This window comes from Bos taurus, chromosome 3 (assembly GCF_002263795.3).
Source record: "Bos taurus isolate L1 Dominette 01449 registration number 42190680 breed Hereford chromosome 3, ARS-UCD2.0, whole genome shotgun sequence".
In the NCBI taxonomy this organism is placed as follows: domain Eukaryota; kingdom Metazoa; phylum Chordata; class Mammalia; order Artiodactyla; family Bovidae; genus Bos; species Bos taurus.
Window position 1 is genome coordinate 115,157,790 of NC_037330.1, and position 20,228 is coordinate 115,178,017.

General features: G+C 54.0%; 1 protein-coding gene and 1 long non-coding RNA gene across 5 annotated transcripts in view; one reads left to right on the forward strand and one right to left on the reverse strand.

Moving 5' to 3' along the window:
* The window catches only part of AGAP1 (ArfGAP with GTPase domain, ankyrin repeat and PH domain 1), a 561,115-nt gene that overhangs the window by 113,636 nt on the left and 427,251 nt on the right, over nt 1–20,228 (forward strand). The window lies entirely within an intron of this gene.
* Nucleotides 8,244–19,902, reverse strand: LOC132344954 (uncharacterized). The gene is made up of 3 exons (XR_009494038.1): nt 19,242–19,902; nt 14,493–18,074; nt 8,244–14,066 (listed from the first exon to the last, which is right to left on the reverse strand). It is a non-coding gene; the product is annotated as an uncharacterized lncRNA (long non-coding RNA).

The following is a 20,228-nucleotide window of genomic DNA, read 5'->3' on the forward strand; positions in this document are numbered from 1 at the left end:
CGTTTGTGTTTGTGAAAGAAAGCATTAGAGGCTCGGAGGGAGGCCCGCCGCCACCTGCTCCATCCGTGTTCCCGGCTGTGTGCGTCTTGCCATCCGCATCCCTTTAGACCGTGGCCCAAGCGTGTGTCCTTGGGACACGGTGTTCCGTGCGAGAGCCCACGGGACAGCACACTGACTGTGTCCTTCTGCGATGTGCGTGGGAAAAAAAAAAAAAACCAGCATCATTTTGGGGACCTCTCTGGTGACCCAATGACTCAGATGCCACTCTGCCAACGCAGGGGGCCGGAGTTCAGTCCCTGGTCAGGGAACTGGATCCCATATGCCGCTAAGGGTCCTGCATGCTGCGTGCATACGGCATCTGTATGTATACACACATACAGGATACACACTGCATACACACAGCATCTAAGACCTGGCGTGGCCAGAGCAACAAGTGAATAAACAAATAGAAATGCGTGCCGTTCTGGTTCTTCGTTTTACCTGCTATAGAATATTCCGTTTAGGGAGTTCATTGGCAGCCCAGGGGTTAGGACTCCACACTTCGACTTCAGGGGCTCTGGGTTCAGTCTTTGGTCTGGGAGCTAAGATCCTGCAGGCTGCACAGTGCAGCCAAAAAATAAAAAAAGGATATTCCAGCCAGAATTTACTTCATAGTTAAATGCTTATATATTTCTTTAAACGAATAAACTTTTGAATATTAAAATTTTTTTCCTGTGCGCTGTACAGTGAGTGCATGCGTGTTAGAGCTGTGTGTGTGTGTGTGTGTGTGTGTGTGTGTGTGTGTGAGTGTGTGTGTGTGTGTGTGTGTAGGGCTAAGAGGAATTAAGAGGAATTCAGGTCCTACTGAGAGAATTCGGCCACGGCTCCAGGTACTGCGTCGGGACTCAGGTGCGTCTCTTTTCCTCCCTGACCTTGACATCTGAGGCTGTAGCAGTTACCTCTGCCTAGACCTGAATTGTTGCAGGGTGCTACAGGAGAACCACCCCTCGGGCTCTGGGATGATGCCTCTGCAGTTCTGAAGGGTGCAGAGTGGGTTGTGCTGAGGCTCCCTGGACAAGGAGTGATGCCTGGCAGGCCCTGGGCCCTGGACTAAGCTGGTGGAGGCAGCAGGAGGGCATCCCGGGGTCCATGTGACCGGGGTCAGGGCGGCTCTGCGTTTCTTGAGGAAGGCATGTTGCCAGTGGTGGGCAGTGTGGTGGGTCTGATTGGAAGGGAGTGCGCTGTGGACTGTGTCTGCTGTTATATGAAGATGCGTTGTTATTACCCCAGCAAGATACCTAGTTTTTCAGCCTTGTCACCAAATGTTAGTTCCTTCCAAGCTTCAGCTTGAAAGGGATTTGAAAGATGGCACACACATAAAGGCGTGTATTTAGGATGTATTTAGGATGTCTGCACGTGTATTTAGAATGTCTGCCCAACTCTCGTATGAAGTTGTCCATAACCACGTGTGGGAAGTATGGACAGCACTGTCTTGCTTTGTTTCAGCCGGGACTTTTCATGGTGATCATTGTTTAATGCTGTTCCCGATGGAAGGTTAACATAAAATAATTCAGGGCCTTGTCACATGTTCCTGGCAGGGAGTATACATCGGCCAGTTCATATGGAAGGCAGCGTGACAGCAAGGGGCGGAAGCCTTCAAAATGTTCACACGTTTGGTGTAGAAATTCGAGAATGGTATACTTTCCTATAATATTCTATTAGGATACTCTTTCCTACTGAATATTCTATTCAGTATTACAGGCAAGTAGAATATTAGATTTGTAGAAAGAAGGCACAAATATTTGTTGCTGCATTTTATTAGAGTCAAAACATTGGAAAATGTAGGTGTCCACGTTTATGTCTCTATTGTGAGCAGAGATAACCGAATACAGGTGCACACTCTCCCTTGTAAGTTTGTCCGATGGATTAGTGGGGAGACCCAGGTCCGGCCCACGGGACAGGCCCTGGTGCTTGGTGAGTGGTGATGTGAGGTTAGTGCGTCATCTTGTAAAAGGACAGCTGCATCCAGAAGTTTGAGGGATAGTTCACCAGGATGGTTGTGGTTACGACAGTGGGTTTTACGGGTGTTTTTTTTCCAGTTTTTTTGTTACACGGATACTCCTCTTTTCTTTGAGGATCACGTATTTCTTAAGTTCTATAAGAAGAAGTAGCTTGAATGACAGTAAAATTTTCTTTTCTTGGGAACAAAATACCGTTGAGGTTAGAAGTTCTGCGGAGGTCAGCTAACGCTTTCTGGGAAGGGCCAGACAGGCAAGTATTTTAGGCTTTGAGGGCTGTCCACTCCTTAAGTGGTGTCTCAGCTGCTTTGTGAAAATGCATAAACAAACGGTCATGGCTGAGTTTTGGTAAAACATTATTCACAAAAACCCGCGCCGGGCTGGATACACCCCACGGGCTGTCATTTCATAACCTGTGTTGCTGTAGGTCCTGGTGGGTTTCGGTTGAATCCAGCAGAAAGGGGCCCAACCACCATGTAGGTACACTGAGTTTATTTTCATCGTGCTCATAGAGTTGAATTTCCAACTAGACTCCGTGCGTTGTTATTTAATTTGATGCTGTGGAGACTTTGTAGGACAAAGGCTCAGCCTTCTTCATGAGGGGAGATGAGTCCTTTGGCTCTGGTTTGACAGCGCCCATGAGTGCGGTCCTCGGAGTCTTCCGTCGTGCTCATCTCCGTAGCCTCCAGTGCTGGCCCTCGAGATACCAAGTCCGGTTCCAGTCTTTGTTCGGGAGTGGCGCCTGCTTGCTCATCATTCCGGGGAAGTCACAGTAAAATGTTGTGTCCTGACCGAGCCTTCTGCCACTCTCTGCGATGTTCCCCTGGAACAGGACACCATCAGGGCTCATGTTTATTGCTGAGAACGGCAATTTTGGGCAGTGGGGGGACGATTTTTCTCAGTGATTTGAATGTTAATTTTGAGTTCTGCCTGAAGCGTGATGAGGATGCGTCAGAACTGGAGAAATGTGTCCTGGAGTCTTCTTGACTGGAAAGGGGAAGGGTGGACTTAGGAGGGACATGCTTGCTGGAGAAGAAGGGAGGGAGGACCCGAGTGGGCAGCGTGTGCTTGGTCCACATGGGAAGATGGCCCGGCCCCCACTCACTTGCTGGGCCAGCGTTCTCCAGGGCAGCTGTGGTGGGAGGAGAGAGGGGCGTGAGACCCCAGTGAGTCAGGGCTCGGAAGGCTCTGAGGAGAGTCTGTCAGAGCGGACGAAGGCCACTTCATGAAGCATCGTCACCTCCGATGCTCTTGCTGCAGTGGGGCTGCTGTTGGACCAAAGGACAGGAAGCTGGACCGTGGCTGTGCCCTTGTGCCTGGTGTCCCCCTGGAGGACCCCAGGGAGAGGTCAGGGATACTGGGCAGGGTGGGGCCGGCACGGAGGAGCTCTTCGCTGGGTTTCTAGGGGTGGGCTTTGCAGAAGGGCAGCCTGGAGGTGTGGTCTGGGCAGAGGGATGGGTGAGCAGGTGAACCTGCCCGGAGGCCTGGAGGAGCGAGGGGAGCCGGAGGCTGGGTGTGCAGGTGCGCAGGCCCCGGTGGGCCTCTGCAGTGAGGCTCCAGGAGCGGGAGGAAGGCGGGCAGGGGGTGGGTCAGGATGCTGCGGCCACAGGTGGACGCTGCAGACCAGGAGGAGGAGAACAGGACCGACACGCGGGAGGAGCATCTCCAGGCTGGGGACCAAGCGTCTAGCGCGGGGACCACTGCTGCTAACCTGAGGGAGCGGACCCCATGGAAGGCAGCCAGTGACCAGCGCTCAGCGGCTGTTTATGAAGTCTCATGAGTCCCAAGGACTTCTGAAGCAGGTATTCACCATTCCACGCTGTGTATGGAAGATTTCATCGCTTTTTTTTCCAGTACAGTAGTAATACGTGTATATGAAACTACAAAGTAGAGCATCGTAGGGAGGTTTTATGCCAGTGAAACACACGAGAAAAGAAAAGTTACCGTTTTGAAAACCTATTACACGTGGTCATTAATGTTTTGCTGGACTTCCTGCTAAACATTTTTCTGTACATTCTTCCTTCTGAGATGAGATGTGTGATGTAGAATTTCGAAGCCTTTTGGCCAACGCATCTTCCATGCCACGTCATAACGTGGCACAGCCATGTCTGGGTACCTCTCTAAGGCTTCGGGACACACGAGGGGGCAGCGGGCACTATTAGGCTTCGGTCTTCACGTTCAGTGATTCTGCTGCTTCGCTGCCTTGATGCTGTTTGGCAGCCCAGGGGCTCCTGCGGGGGGCGGGGGGGGGCACCTGTCCTTCATCTGCACAGAGTGCTGCCATGGCAACGGCCAGCCCCGCCTCCCCCTAATTATTGGAACCCAGGCCTGTGGGCCGCCCGGGCCTGCATAATGTATGAGCCCGAGGGACAGCCCTGCGCGCAGCCCGATCAAAACAAAGAGCCCGCCTCCGAGAGCCAGTGGCAGATTGTGGAAACATATTGTGAACACATTCCCTGGCAACGGTGAACCGTGTCATCAAACTCATCTCCGGTCCGTCAAAAAATATTTTGACAGGGCCCACCGGCTAGCGCCTTCTTACGCAAACACGCCGGCCAGGCCCAGATCCCAGGGCGACCCCCGGGTGGGAATCTGAAGTGGGGGGCGGGGGTGCAGCCCATGTCATCAGGGTTCATCCCTCCTGCAGATAAGCACACACGGAGAAAGCTGTTTCTGTTCTCATGTGTGAATAGCCAAATCGCTCCTGACGCTCAGATCCTGGGGGGCAGGGATCATGAAAAGGTGTCCCCCAGAGGACTCGGACAGGGCGCTTCAGGAGAGCTGAACTGAAAAGCCACGCAAGGCTTGTGGGGTGACGCCGGGAAGGACAATGGATTGGCCACCCCTGACCAGCCAGATCCGGGGGGTTAGGGAGGGGTGGGATGGGCTTGGCCGGCTGGCCGGGCATCGTTGGTCAACAGGGGCCTTGTGCCCACCAACTGGAATGTGTGGTTCCCACTGTACCCACTGTGGCTGGCCTGCCTTCCCACCAGAGGTTCCCGGACTTGGGGATCACCTCTCCTAACACTGTGCTTCTTCCGGGAGGCCCAGGCCTGCCGGGGCGCACAGTCAGCCCTCAGGAGCAGCTGCCGTGGGCTGGGCTTCGGGCTGAGACGTTAGAGCCTCCGTGTGCCTTGGCAGAGGAGGATAATATCTGTGCCACATGCTTGCAGTGAAAATGAGTGAGAGCTGCGTGGAAACGCGCTTGGGCGCGCCTGTGGCAGCTGGGAAATGCTAATGCGGTGCAGGTGGCTCTTGGTCCCAGTCCACAACTGGGTCCCCAGAGTAAAGACCCACGCTTCCCCTCTTGCTGTGGGGGTGGCTGCTCCCCTGAGACGCAGCTGGGGGTGCTGTGTGGCAGCTTCTGGTCGACCTCCTTCCAGGAGAGCAGGGGTTGTGGGGGTCCCTTTGCACCTTCACCCCTTCCTCTCTGATTGTTCTCTCCTGTCTGTGTGTTAGTCCCTTAGTCGTGTGTGACTCTTTACGATGCCATGGACTGTAGCCGCCAGGCTCCTCTGTCCATGGGATGCTCCAGGCAAGAATACTGGAGTGGGTCGCCATGCCCTCCTGCAGGGGATCTTCCTGACCCAGGGATCGAACCCAGGTCTCTCCTCCTGGGGCCCCTTCCTTACTGGAAGGGGTCCAGGTTTGTGGAGCACCCCCCCAGCCTCACCTGGGACAGCCCACCTGGACACTCCATTGACAGGAGGGGCCTGGCCTTCCGTCTGCCTTAAGCCACTCTTAGTTGGGGTTCCCAGGCGTACGTGGCCAGTGGACTGACTCATACACAAAGTGAGAATGTGGTGTCCGGGAGACCCGGGAGGCTGCTGCCCCTGCACGTCAGTGTCTCAAGCTGAATTAACAGTCTGTCTTTCAGGGGGTGAACTTCTCACCCCTTGGGCAGAGTTTCCAGGAGGCTCCTTGGCCGCAGCTGAGACCCGCAGGCCGTGTTCCGGGGCCGGGGGACGTGCTCTTTGGTGGCCCCTCTGCCTTGCCAGCTCCACGATGACGGTCCAGGCTTTGGTGAGCTGCCAGATCCGAGATATACCTGAGGCTGTCAGGCGACTGTCTGTTGATGGCTGAGTTCTACATGACTGGTTTTCTGAGCCGCGATCGGGCAGGCTTGGGCAGGTCACGGCTGCGAACAAGAAGCTCCGGATGCTTCTGTTTTTCTAGTTCCACCTGGCTTCTCTGGGGAGCGAGGATCTGTCGTCTCTCCTTGCTGATGAAGTGGTTGTGTTTCTGCTGCAGAACAGAGCCTGCTGATTTAATCAGGAGGCAGGAGAGCGGGCCGCTGGCTGCTCTTCTGCCCAGCCTTCCTTTCGTGGTGCCCGATGGCGTGCCAGGGGAGCTTTATTGCGTGTGCTGTCATCTTGATTTTCCTGTTGGGATGGACATCATCATTTCAGAGGAAGGTCCCGGAGCCCAGCGGCTGGAAAACAGACAGCCGGGTTGGCAGATCTGCCTGGCCCTGACTCGCGTAGGAGGCATTTCTGTTTCGAAGTCAGCAGCCCAACGGGCAGCCTTAGCCCTCCCTCTGGGCGAGCTTGGTGGGCTTCTGCGTTCTGCTTTGCTTGAGCCCCTCTCACAAAAGTGGCAGCGAGGGGGCCCTGATTTTTCCCTAAGCCTCAGGGTAGGGCAAGACCTGTGCATGGGGGCTGAACGCTGGAACTTGAAGACAAGCAGCTGTGACTTGAAGACAGACAATGGGGCTTTCCCCTTGATCGTTCCACCACTGTGTCTCTTCTCCTTGGAACTTCTCCTTGGGGTCCTGGGAGTCGTTTATGGGATGAGTTTGCACTGGCGTGTCCCTGGATGAGAATTCTGCTTTTTGAGAGCTGTGTGTGTAACTGTGGATGTGTGTTTACATTTCACATCCTTAGGAGTCTTCCACGCAAGTCACAGCACCGTCATTTTCATAATTATGCCCCTCTGTGTGATACTGTATAAAACAGTGGTGAGCTCCAGCCTTGGAAGTTCCCCCCCGGTACCCCCACCCCCTATCCCACCAGAAGACGCTTGTTTACAGCTTCTCACGGGAACCGGAGTGGAGAAACTGTCCCTCAGAAGGTTATTCCTTGTGTCGAAACCGAGCTGCTCAGGCTGTGAGTGAATCCCGTCTAACCGTTTCCACCACGTGCGCTGCGGGCCAGCTGTGCCCCGGCCCCGAGGACAGTCAGGAAAGGTGAGCCACCCTGGGGCTTCGAGGGACCTTCTCTGCTATGCTTTCGATTGTCAGCATCCCAGTCGGAGTGAGGCCCGAGCCCCTTGCTTTTGTGGCCGTGTTTTCATCGGATTTCTCCCCTTTCTCCCTTTAATCATCCCATTGAACCTGAGAATGCTGGTTTTTATTTGGGTCAAAATGGAATCTTTTTCCAAAGTGTTGAAATGAGCGTTGAATTTCTAGCGAGAGAGCTCGTGCTAAAAGCCGTGGCTTGCGGTCAGGGCCCCGTGCCTTTCGTAGGATGAATGAACGGATGGAGCAGTGGTCCCTGTCCTCCCCCGCCTCCCCTGATCCCTCCAAAGTGTGGACGTGGTGGGCGGCTGTCGTTGGCAGGTCTGTGTGGGTTTTCAAGGGCCTCAGGTCGAGCCCAGATTCCCCTCAGAAGCGTGAATGCTTTCTTTCCTGGTGACGGATCTTGCACAACCTGGTGCCTGGGTCTGTGGTCAGGAGACACCTGCTGACATAAGCAGCAGGGGTCCTGGATTTGAATCTGACCTTAGAGCTCCTTGGAAGGAGAGCTATAACAAACCCAGACAGCGTATTAAAAAGCAGAGACATCACTTTGCCAACAAGGTCCATACAGTTAAAGCTATGGTTTTTCCAGGGGTCACGTATGGATGTGAGAGTTGGACCATAGAGAAAGCTGAGCGCCAAAGAACTGATGCTTTTGAACTGTGGTGTTGGAGAAGACTCTTGAGAGTCCCTTGGACTGCAAGGAGATCCAACCGGTCCATCTTAAAGGAGATCAGTCCTGAATGTTCATTGGGAGGACTGATGCTGAAGCTGGAACTCAGTACTTTGGCCACCTCATGTGAAGAACCAACTCATTGGAAAAGACCCTGATGCTGGGAAAGATTGAAGGTGGGAGGAGAAGGGGATGATAGAGGATGAGATGGTTGGATGGCATCACCGACTCAGTGGAGTCAGTTTGAGCAAGCTCTGGGCGATAGTGAGCAACAGGGAAGCCTGGTGTGCTGCAGTCCATGGGTCGCAGAATCGGACACGACTTAGCAACTGAACAGCAGCCACCTCAGAGCTCAGCTGCATGGCCGTGAGTAAGGCATCCAGTCTTTCCGAGCCTCTGCTGCCCGCTCTGGAAGCTGGAATGAGAAACCGCCCAGGGTCACGTGATCCAGAGAGAGCGGTCTCTGGATGCAGGCGTATCCTCTGGTTCCTCTGTTCTCTGCTGATAAGGTTTGACCTTCATCTTACCTGGTAGTCTTCTTAGGAAAACTAGTTGCTCTAAAAGCTCAGGAGAGTCTCCAGGTATGGAAAATGGATTAGTTTTTTTCATCCATCATTCAGAAAAATTCCATATTCCTGAGATTATTTTTTAAATTTTTAGTTTAAAAATTTTTATTTATTTGGCTACTTTGGGCATTTGTTGTGTCATGTAGGATCTCTGTTGCGTCATGCGAGATCTTTCGATGAGGACACTCAGACTCTGTGGCTGTGGCTCGTGGGCTCCGGAGCACACAGGCTTCAGTAATTGCAGCGCTTGGGTTGTGTTGCTCCGAGGCATGTGGGATCTTCCTTCCGACCAGGGATCGAACTCGAGTCCTTTGTATTGCAAGGCAGGTTCTTTCCCCCTGGGCTACCAGGGAAGTCTTGCTGAGATTATTTTAAACGGTTTGGCCACAGTGGGTTCAGTCCCTGAGACATGAGAAGACAGAAGCAGGAGTGCTCTTGGGTTTCCTTTTAGGAGGAATCAGCTAGAGGAGTGACTTTTCTAGAGTCGGTGTCAGAGCTGTCGATGAGGCCTTTCCCAGTGCTTTCTCACTCCCGCTAGAGTTGTGCTCCCAGGGAGCGGCGTCCTGGGGTGTGGGGACAGCAGCGTTCTCCTGTGCAGAAGGGTGATTTTCTTTCAGTGCCATGAAATCCCAGCTTACGGAGAAGAGGGTTCTGGAAAATGAGCCGTGCAGCTCGCTTGTCTTTTTCTTCAGGCAAGTGCTTCGGGCCTTAGCTCCTTGGAACGCCTTTCTGGGGCTTCAGCCACAAGCAGAGAGACGGGGGCGTCCTGTGCACTGAGATTCTCAGGCTGACTGTTCCGAAGAATAACGACACCCCTGCTGACGGAATAGAAGGGGAAGGCTCTCTGATTGTGGGAATGGTCATGACCTTGGAAAAGGATGTGGGTGTCCAGCCCTCCAGGTAAATTCTGGGGTGGAAGAGGAGGCCTTGTCCAGAACGCAGCCTCTGCCTGGCCCGAGTACCCTCTCCTAGACGACCCATCCCCTGGGGCCCTGCACCCGGCTTTCCCAGGAACCCCCTGGCTGGGATGTGAGTCAGCCTAGCGGATTCCTTGTGTCCACTGCTTGTTACGGGTTGAACTGTGTCCTGTCCAAAATTCATATGCTGAAGTCCTGACTCCCTAGTAGCTCAGAATGTGGTCTTCTTTGGAAATGAGGTCATAGCAGACGCCATTAGTTAAGAATAGGTCCTCCGGGATAGGGCGGGCCCTGATCCAGTGTGACCAGTGTCCTAATAAAAAGGGGGAGATTTGTGCATCATGGGGAGAACACCCCAGGAAGGTAAAGGCAAGAGAGCCGCCATCCAAGGAGTACCCGGGCTGGCCCTCAGGCCCCCCAGAGACGGGAGAGGCCTGGTCAGGTCCTCCCTCAGGCCCCAGAGGGACCCCCACCCTGCAGACACTTTGCTGGATGCCTAGCCCCCAGGCCTGAGTGACTGTGAATTTCTGGGGCTTGCGGCACCCAAAGAGCTTCAACACAGCAGCCCTAGGAAAACTGGAAATGCGGCTGATTCAGCGTGCGGTTCTGCACCTGGTGTGGGACGCTTGCTCTCGATCTTGGTCTCCTTCTCTGTAAAATGAAGATAAGACCTGCCTTGTAGGGTTATGGGATGTATAGCATCTCACGGGATCACGAACTGGCATGGTCTTTAGGAGAACATGGCGATGGATGCTCCAGGCCAGAAGGCGGCATGTTTCAGACCTCTCCAGATGTCAGCCAGGGGAGTGAAGGGGCGGGTGTCAGGATGCTGATCACATACCAGCCCTGCGCCTGAGTACCGACCCTCCTGCCTCCTTGGGCCTCAGTGCCCTTGGCTCTGAAGCAGGAAGTAGACCTGATGCCCGCGTTTGGCCCTGTGCCGTTAGGGCCTTGAAAGGTGGGCCTGGTCCTGCCGTAGCTGCAGCTCTGGGAGGGGAACCCCTGGGGGGACCCGGGCTCAGTCTCATCCCTTGGCTGCACGTCAAGCGTCCCATAAACATTGAAAGAGTGAAGAAAACTGAAGAGTGAGCATGTGCTCTGCTACAAAACTGCAAATAAGCTGATGAAAGATAAACTGCAAAATGATGTGGGGGAATGTCCACGTTATTCAGTTAAAACAAGCTGCAAAATAGTATGATGAATACTATCTCATTTTTGCCCCCCCAAAATTTTTTTTTCCAATTACATTAAAAGAGTCTATATTGTTGATTAGTTGTGAAGTCGTGTCTGACTCTTTTTCACCCCATGGACTATAACCTGCCAGACTCCTCTGTCCATGGGATTTTCCAGACAAGAGTACTGGAGTGGATTGCCCTTCCCTCCTCCAGGGGATCTTCCCAACCCAGGGATCGAACCTGTGTCTCCCAGGTCTCTTGCAGGCAGATTCTTTACCACTGAGCTCCTGGCAAGCCTGCGTCAATCAGTCAATCTATCTTATCCATCCATCCATCCATCCATCCAGATAAAAGACCAGAAAGAAAACTCTGTAGTGTGAATACCAGCTGTCTGTGAGTGGGGAGATTCCCTGTCATTGGCCCTGCTTTCTAGGATTGAGGGAAGAGTAAAACTGTGATCCAGTTCCCAGGTAGCTCCTTGGTAAAGAACCTACTTGCCAATTCAGGAGACGCAAGTTCAGTCCCTGGGTCAGGAAGATCCCCTGGAGAAGGAAATGGCTTACCCACTCCAGGACTCTTGCCTGGAGAATTCCGCGGGCAGAGGAGCCTGGGGGGCTCCATACAGTCCGTGGGTCGCAAAGAGTTGGACACAACTGAGAGCACACACACAAGACTGTGATCACGTGTGTCCTGGAGCCAGAGGTTGCTCTGGCTTCCCTGCAGAGCACAGACTTGGCGAGCAGGGACTGGAGGCGGGGAGAGTCCAGTGGGGCAGCTGGCCGTGATCCAGGAGAGGGGTGGTGTTGGCCCAAGACAGGGATATTTGCACTGTCAGCCCTCCTGACACTTGGAGCAGGGGGGCTGTCCCGCTCCCCTGGCTGGCTGGCCTGGCCTGCTGGCCACTGCGGGGTGGTCAGCAGCATCCCTGGCCTCTTCACTCATTAGGTGCCAGGGCACCCCTTTCGAAGTGTGACAACTGGACATGTCTGCAGACAGTCCGGATCCAGTGTTGCCCGCCGAGAACCACTGGCCTGGAGATGGCAGTGGGGATGGAGGCGGGCAGCAGTTCTGGAGAGATCTCAGACAAGCCAGTCCAGGACTTGATGGTTGATTGCATTTGGCAGAGAAAGGCCGAGGGCGGGGAGCTGGGTGGATCATGGTGGCACTCAGGCTTCGGGAGGGACCGGGCTGAGTTCTGAGTTGGCCACGCTCCTGCTGAGCCTGGGGGCTTCCATGGGACAGCTGAGTGGGCTTGTGAGAAAGGTTGTTGAGCCAGTGACCCCCTAGCTCCGCTCTGAGCAGGGGTGTCCATTTGAAGGTCATCTGGAGATGGAGAGCAGGCCGCGGGAGTGGGTGAACAACTCCTGGAAGAGAATCCTGGGGAAATCCCAGTGTTTCCAGGGTGGGCAGGAGAGGAGGAGGCCGAGAAGGGAATTTATTTCTGCAGCTGGAGCCGTGGCTCAGCGGCTGCTGGGGGCGAGGGGCGAAGCTCAGGGCAGATGTACACACGTCGGGGGTGATCTCACAGGGCGGAGCGTCCTGGGTCCATCTCTCCCTGCTCCCCCTCCAGCATGTAGCGGCCGGGCACCCGCTGTGTTTCTGGGCGCACACGAGGTGTGTTCTGTTTGCCAAAGAAGCTCAGGGAGTCTCTCTCACTCGGAGATAACAGCAGAGCAGAAGAGGCTTGCCGCACCTTGGTCTGTCAAACCCCAACCCCGTGGTTCAGCCTGCTGTGTGGCTGGACCGTCCAGTTCTGCTTTGCAGAGCGGAGAAGAACAACTTCAAAGCCCACTGTCCTGGGACTTCCTTTCAGATTATTTTCAAGGTCTTGAGGGACTCAGGAGTTGATAAGGTCATCCGGAGTAGACAGTTTCCCTTTGGGGGATATCTGCATTGTTTCTAGTTGTGACTTATCCGTCAAGGGCTCGGAGACCTACAGTTGCTCAAGAAGACCTATGTGTCCCTTGACGTGAGGATCCCCCTGGCTTATTGGTGTCCCCTGGGGAAGTGGCGGTCAGCTTCTAGGGCAGCCCGATTCATCTCCACCTTCCCTCCCCCGGGGTGGTGGTGGGCATCACAGCATCACTTACTGCAGAGACCATCCCCTGACCCAGAGGTGCCTGAGCGTGCGGGCCTGATCAGTCAGGGGCTGGACTCCCAGGTGTATGGAGACGTCATGCTGAGAGCTGAAGCTGCTGGAACATTTCCTGCCTCTGTTGGAGACTGAAGCCGGCCCATCTCCCGAGATTCCGGCTGGTTTCCCTCGCAGTTAAAAATGATCCCCCATGGCCCCTGTGGCCCCAGGCCAGGAGGGAAGGTGCTGTCTGTCCGCCCCAACTTCAGAAGATCAAGGGTCAGCAGAGGCCAGCCCACCACAGGGCAGAGGGACTGTCTTCTAGAAAAGGAAGGAGCTGCACATTCCGTCCCACCCCAGAGTTCCCATCTCAGCTCAGAAGTCAAGAAATCCTAAAACTTCCAAGAACCGTCTCTACCACTGGTAGACGGACAGGCTCAGCTGAATGAGAGAGCAGTCCCGAGTGGCGTTTCCTGGTTGCTTCCTGGCACGTCTAGTTTATAAACAGTGAAGGTCTGTAATTAAGCTGTCTGATTGGGAGTGTGTGCCGCAGAGGCCGTGAACGCGCCAGGCTGGCATATGTGAGTCGTTTGTGTGTTCCCTTGCCTGCCACCATTTTTAACCCCCCCGTCACCTTTTAAGAAAAATTTGGGGGCGAATTCTAAAGGACAGACCCTGTGCCACCTTGGGAAGCCTGCCTGACTGAGCAGGGAGCCAGGTGTGATCTTTCCCCTTGAAGGAGAACCGTGTGATGTTTGGTGGGTCAGAAAGAATTGGGGAGAAGAGCCCCGACCTGTTGAGCTGGATTGAGGTGGCTTAGGAAGCAACTCTGTCTGCCTCTTGAGTGTGTTCTTGCCCAAGAATCAGGTCTCGGCCTTTCTGTAATGGCCAGCTTGACGCCTGCTGACAGTCCCCCGTCCTGGGAAAAACCAGGTTATGATCGGACGGTATTTCCCATAAACCACTTGCCAGCCAGCGTTAGCCATGCAGACCTACACATTACCCGAGACAATGTATAATGGGAGTTTTAAACTTGTCTTAAAAAAACAACTCTCTAATCTTACAGATCCAGTTCAGACACATGCAACTCTGCAGAAGTATGTGATTGGCCCCCAAATGTGGAATTCTTTTTTGCTTTTTTAAAATATGTCTTGGTTGTGTTTTAGGGAAACTTGTAATTAGAAAAGAAATGCCTTTTGTGTGTGTGTGTGTGTTGAAAGCCTGCCTGAGCATTCCTGGGAGCAGTTCAAGCAGCTCTTTGGTGAATGTCAGGGAACTGGGGCCTCCGAGCTGGTGGCACCCCGTCCTCTCGGGCGCCCGGTTTCCGCTCCTGCCCTCGTGGCCCGCTGGCTGGTCTCCCTGCCACTGCCTTCTGTCCCCGTGCAGAGTTTTGCTTTTCTCCCCTCCGACTGTCAGCGATATCGACCTCTAAAAGTAAAAAAAAAAAAAAAAAATACGCGTGTTATCTCTTTCACGAGTGATGTTATTGCTGTAACATGGTTACTGCACTATAGAAAATAACTGTTCTAGAATAGGGCCCCTGTCTGATGTCGCCCACTTGGCAGGTGATGTGTGTTCATTTCCCCGTGTGCCTCGCCAGCCTGTTCTGTGTGGTTAGATGACCTTAGGATGTCTCATTTGAAAAGACCCTGATGCTGGGAAAGATTGAAGGCAGGAGGAGAAGGGGACGACAGAGGATGAAATGGCTGGATGGCATCACCAACTCGATGGACATGAGTTTGGGTGGACTCCGGGAGTTGGTGATGGACAGGGAGGCCTGGTGTGCTGCGATTCACAGGGTTGCAAAGAGTCGGACACGACTGAGCAACTGAACTGAACTGAAGGATGTCTCACCTGCTCAGCCGTCGGGGTCATCCTTTTAACAGTGGTGCAAGATTTTCTCAAACATGCCCGCATCAGTGTGTCTGTCTGTGTATCTGTTTGTCTTGATCCCTTTTTGATGAGCATCTAGGTTGTTAACTGTTGATGGGCCATTTCTTCTTCATCTCCTTGCACTTCAAGTGTCTGTTCAGCCTGAAGTTCTAAAGTGGGTTCCTGGGGCTGAAGCGATGTGAGGTTCTCTGCTTTCCTGTTAATTTCCAGGGTGGGGATCATCGCGAAGTGACCCCACCCACTGGTGTGTGCCCCTCACCCACTCAGCTCAGCCTTCCCCCCAACCAGGGATTTACCTTGTAGCTCCCGTTGCCTGTTTGGTGGAATCGCTGTGCATTTCTTACATCACTGAGGTTTGGGGCAATTGGTGGGAATAAAATAGGAGGCTGGGGCCTTCTGCGTCACCACCCCCACCCCACCTTCCTGGGCCCTTGGGCTGCATTGAGGGGAATGACCTTGCTGCCACGGGCCTTGATGGAGTTGACCTCAGGATAAGCTTAGGAGGAGAGGTTTCAGGACCCAGGAAGGCCCGGGTCGCGGACAGCAGGAGCCTTCTGCATTTTCCTGCAGGGATGTCAGGCAGGACCCCCGCCACCGCCCTCCCCCGCCTCCCACCCCAGGAGAGCCTTATAGGTCAGGCATCCAGATGGGGATTCTTCTAGTCTTGGTTTGGCCAAGACTGCAGGGGGTGCTTGTGCCAGAACTCGCCCTGCCCCCTCAGCCCACTCCACTCCCCCCTGCCCCCTCCCATGTCCTAACAGCTGTCGGCAGAGGCGTCCACAGGGCCCAGCTGTGCAAAATCAGACCCACCCGCAAAGGCGGCACGCTGGGAGGTCAAGTGCGGGCTCCTCTGGGCTCAGGAAGTCCCAGGCGGCCCAGAGCTCTGTTGATGAGGAAGTGCAGATGTAATTCTTGCTTTCAGATGGATTGAAAAAAAAAGTGACTTGGGATCACTTTTTGCAGCATATTTCCTCGGAGGATTGGGAAAGACAGAGCTGGGCTGGACCATAGCAACCATCTTCCAATGTTGCTGCCCTTCTGGGGAGGGGAAGCCCGTGAACACCGAGCGCTTGGAGAGGCTTCCCCTTTCATGCCCTTTACCATTTCTCTTCATTGTGTTTGTTGGTGGGGAAGGCGGGTGGGGGTGATCGTAGTGAACGGGAATGGGGGGAACTGGAAACCCTCTCTCTGTGACACAGAGGGGTCCCTCCCTGTTCAGTGCTCCCTGGGAAGACCCACAGAATCTCCAGGAGTTTACCCAATCCTGTCCACAGGGCCCAGGAGATCAGGTCATCTTGCGTATGGGTCTGAGCACAATTCTTTGGACGGGAAGCCAGCAGTTGACAAGTTCCAGGTGGAAACATAACTCAGAAGTAGACTTTGTCAAAAGCGACTTCTTTCTCCCATCCTGCTGTCTGTTCAAGGGGTCCCCGGTGTCTGAGCCAGCGCTTGTATTGGGTTCTTCCACATCCTGTGATCTTCTTCGGAGAGGAAAAAGCAACAGTGATCTCATCCAAGGAAGCAGGCGACAGAGCCCGAGGTGCAGGCTGCCTTTGTCCAGTGCCCCCGTGGTGGAGGAGGCTGTGGGCGGGCAGGAAGGGGGCTCCTTGAGCCACAAAGCGGGGTGCCGGACCGCAGGCTGCCTTCCCGCTCCGAAAACGGACCAGCTCTCTGACCCTGGAAGATCAGGCTTGCAGACGTCCACGGATTCTCAGCTGTTTCCGCTGCAGGTGGTCAGGACCAACTCCTTGGAGGCAGGATGGGAGGATGGGAGAAGAGAGTCTGCAAGAGCAGCCAGAGTTCTCGCCGATTAGCTAATCCGGAGGTGGAGTGAGAAGGGGGAGCGGAGCTCAAGGCCGGCTCGCTCCCATCCCCGTCACGTGATGTGTCCAGTGATGTGTGCGCGCGTCCATCCGCCCATCCCTGGGGACTTTCTGGGTCTGGCTGCTCTTTCTCGGACTCACTGGTGCTCACACAGGCCTTTCTAGGGAGCGGGCCCCACGAAACCCCGTTGATCTGCAAGTAGCTCGTCTTCTGCCCTGGAATAGACATTCATTCACCTGTAGACATTCAGTCTCCCGAGTTCGAGGTCACCTACAGTGTCTCCACCTGGAAGGAACCAGTCACACCGTCCACATGGGATAAGCACAAGGCCGCGCTGAGTCTGGCACTCGGACCACGAGACAGCCTCTGAGAAGCTGGCTGAAAGGGGCTCGGGGATCTGAGACTGGACCGGCACGCACACAGAGGACTGTGGCCGCGAGGCTGGTGTCATGCCCTGGCAGGCCGTGTGGGCTGTCTTTAAAAATGGCTTCTATAGAACACCTTTGAGTGTCGGGGCGGGGGGGCCCGTCCAGGAGGGGGCTGCTGGCTGTGGCCCTGTGCACTGCCCTAGGACAAGAGAGAAGGCGAGCAGAAAGATAATTAACTCTGTAGGAAAGCAGAGGTGGGCTGGGGTTGCTCACAAAGGCAGATGTCACTACCGTGAAGGAGGTGGGGGGAGCACGGTCATCCCTGCCCCGGAAAGTCAACTTGAGGGGCTCTGTGTCACCGAGTGACAACACAGAGGGCACCTTTTTTTTAAATTGCCTTTTAAAAGTTTGTTAATTTATTAATGGCTGTGCTGGGCCTCCTTGGCTTCACGCGGGCTTTTCTCTGGTTGTGGCGAGAGGTGGGGGCCGCTCTCCAGTTGTAGTGCTACGGCTTCTCACCGCAGGGCTTTCCCTTGTCGTGGAGCCTGGGCTCCAGGGCGACGGGGCTTCAGTAGCTGTGACTCACGGGCTTAGCTGCCCCGATCAGGGCTCGAACCCGGGTCTCCCGCGTTGGCCGGCAGATTTCTTTCCCACTGAGCCACCAGGGAAGCACCAGAGGGCACCTTTCGGATCGCGGTTTTTGAAGATGCTGGTTAAATGTGTGGGCACAACTGCATGCGAATGAGTTTGTGCTTGCCGTCTTGGCAGTTAGTCGCAGTCTCCCCTGCCCTCAGAGTATCCAGTGGCTTGCTGAGTAGGGAGCAAACATCTACCCGAGGGCACCTCAGTCACCTGAACATTTCAGATCAGACTGTTTGAACCTGCTCTGTCGAGGCTTTCAGTTGAGGAGTCAGTTGTGATGGCCTCGGAAAGGAATCCCGATGTTGTTGTTCACTCACTAAGTTGTATCCAGCTCTTTGCGACCCTATGGACTCAGCACACCAGGCCTCCCTGTCCATCACCAACTCCCGGAGTTTACCCAAACTCATGTCCATGGAGTCGGTGATGCCATCCAGCCATCTCATTCTCTGTCGTCCCTTCTCCTGCCCTCAATCTTTCCCAGTATCAGGGTCTTTTCAAATGAGTCAGCTCTTCGCATCAGGTGACTAAAGTACTAGAGCTTCAGCTTTAGCCTCAGTCCTTCCAGTGAACACCCAGGGTTGATCTCCTGACGTCAACGTGGTAGAATTTGGGGAAGAACTGGGGGCTGGGAACTAGCAGGCACCTGTAGGATGGATGGAATCAGGAAGCTCCTACTGTGTGGCCAACAGGGGACTATATTCAGTATCTCCTGATAAACATAATGGAAAAGAATATTAAAAAAAAGAATGTGCATATATGTATAACTGAATCTGTATACATCTGAAACTGTAACTTTGCTGTACAGCAGAAATTAACATTGTAAATCAGCTATATACTTCAATAAACTTTTTTTTTTTAATGGTAGAATTTTAGGTCTAGAATGAATTTTCACGAAAGTTGTAGTCTCATCTCATCATTTTATGGTCGAAGCTCATGGCTGACCAGTTCAAGGGGAGCCCAGGTGGGGTGTGGGGGTCCCCCTTCCTTCACCCAGGTGGGACATGGGGGTCCCCTCTTCCTTCACTGAGGACCATGCAGCCACTGCTTTCCCATCAGTCTAGAGCAGATTGTTGCCATTTCAGAAAAATTCAATATTTAGTTAATGCATCCTCCCCTCCTCTGCCCCCAAATACAGTCGTAAAAGAAGGTCAAGAATTCTGGGGTGATGGAGATGAGCACAAGTGACTTCTTCTCTTGAGCCTCACCCTCCCTTTATTCTTAGAAAGCCTTGCATTTTCGGGCCAGTGTTAGCAAGGCTTTGACTGTGGGTGTAGGGCTACTCCCTTCTCTTCTGTCTTCCTTTCCTGGTTGCCCCTAGCCTCCTGCATGCACACCACCCCGCCTCCTCTGACCCCACCCCCGGGGCAGTGGGCTCTGGTTTCTGTTTGGACTGTCAGCTTCTCATTTGGGGCAGGCCATGAAACTGTGATGACGCTGTCACCCTGCATTCAGGCTGCTGATGGGCCATGGACCGTCCAGCTCTGCTCTCTCCTCATGCTGCATCATGAGGGTCCCTGAGGAGCCTGCAGGTGACTGTCAGACTCTCAATTAAAGTGCCTTAAAGGTCAGCAGCGAGGTGACTTCCCCTGAGTGGTTCTCGCCCTGGAAAAAGGGTTTTCCGTGTCCACTGTATATCCAGCCACAGCCTGAAAAGCACTTCCCCCTCTGCAGGGTGGTGCCCTCTTGGCGTGATTGTTGTCATAAAGCTAAAGCCACATGAAGACAGGAGCAGAGGCCACGGTGGAACCGTGGCTTTGGGTTCGGTTCCAGGACATGGAAAGAGTGGCACCCCCTGGCACCCCGAGCTAAAGCCGTAGCCGCCAAGGGACAGGTAGGTCCAGGCAACTCCCCTCTGAACACCCTCCCCTCCTCCTACCGTTTCTTGTCTCTTGAGGCAGGAGCTGGCGCTCTAGAGTCATGGCTTCAGATTTCTAAGCCTTCCTTCCAGCACTGCTGTGTGACTGAGTGATGCCCCTCCAAGGCGCCGGCCCTTTATTTGGAAAAAGGAGAAGGGTAATGGTACCCACCTCCAAAAGTGGATGGAGGCTGTGAGCAGATCTAAAACGTGCATGCCCAGATGCCTGGGGTTTTCGAGCACCTGCAGAATTAACCTTCATTAGGGTTATCCGGGTCCAGCTGTGGTCGCCCTGCTGATGTGGTCAGTTCAGTGGCTTCTCTGGATCTTGGAGGGCTCTGAATGATCTGACTTTCGTGAGGGCAGTTAGGTATTTCCAGAAAGCTTATTTAAAGCCATCAAGGACAGGAGCGGCTCGTCCATGTAGGAGCTGCTGGATCCGAGGACAGAAGACCCCAAACCCAGGAGCTGAGGATGGGGGAAGTGAGGCCGTGGTCTCCTGGCACGGTTCTGTGCCCTTTAAGTCACAGTAAAGCCTTCATGTGGGAAAAAAAAAAAAAGCGCTGAGGGACTTCCTTGGGGTCCAGTGGTGAAGCTTTGCTCTTCTAGTCCTGGAGGCATGGGTTCCATCCCTGGTCCGACGACTACCCACATGACACGTACGGCCCCCTGTCCACCCCCGCAAAACCAATAAAAAACTAACCAAGTAAAGAAAACCCTTGACATGCTCTAGGATTTAGTTGTGTTACTGTTTAGGGACGGGTGGGTGGGGGCTCCCTGGAGGAGGTGGCCCCCAGTGGGAGGTTGGGTGTATTCCCTGGGCAGAGAGCTCTGGACCCAGAGGACTCTGGGACAGAGGGGAAGTTCAGTTTCCCCTGAGTCTAGCAGAGATGTTTATATTTCTGTTACAGAACAAGTCCTGGTGACCTTTTTGATGCAGTTCTGCCCTCTTCTTCCAGGGGATTTTAATTTTTCCGTTATTCCATCATTGACTTTGCCACACTTTAA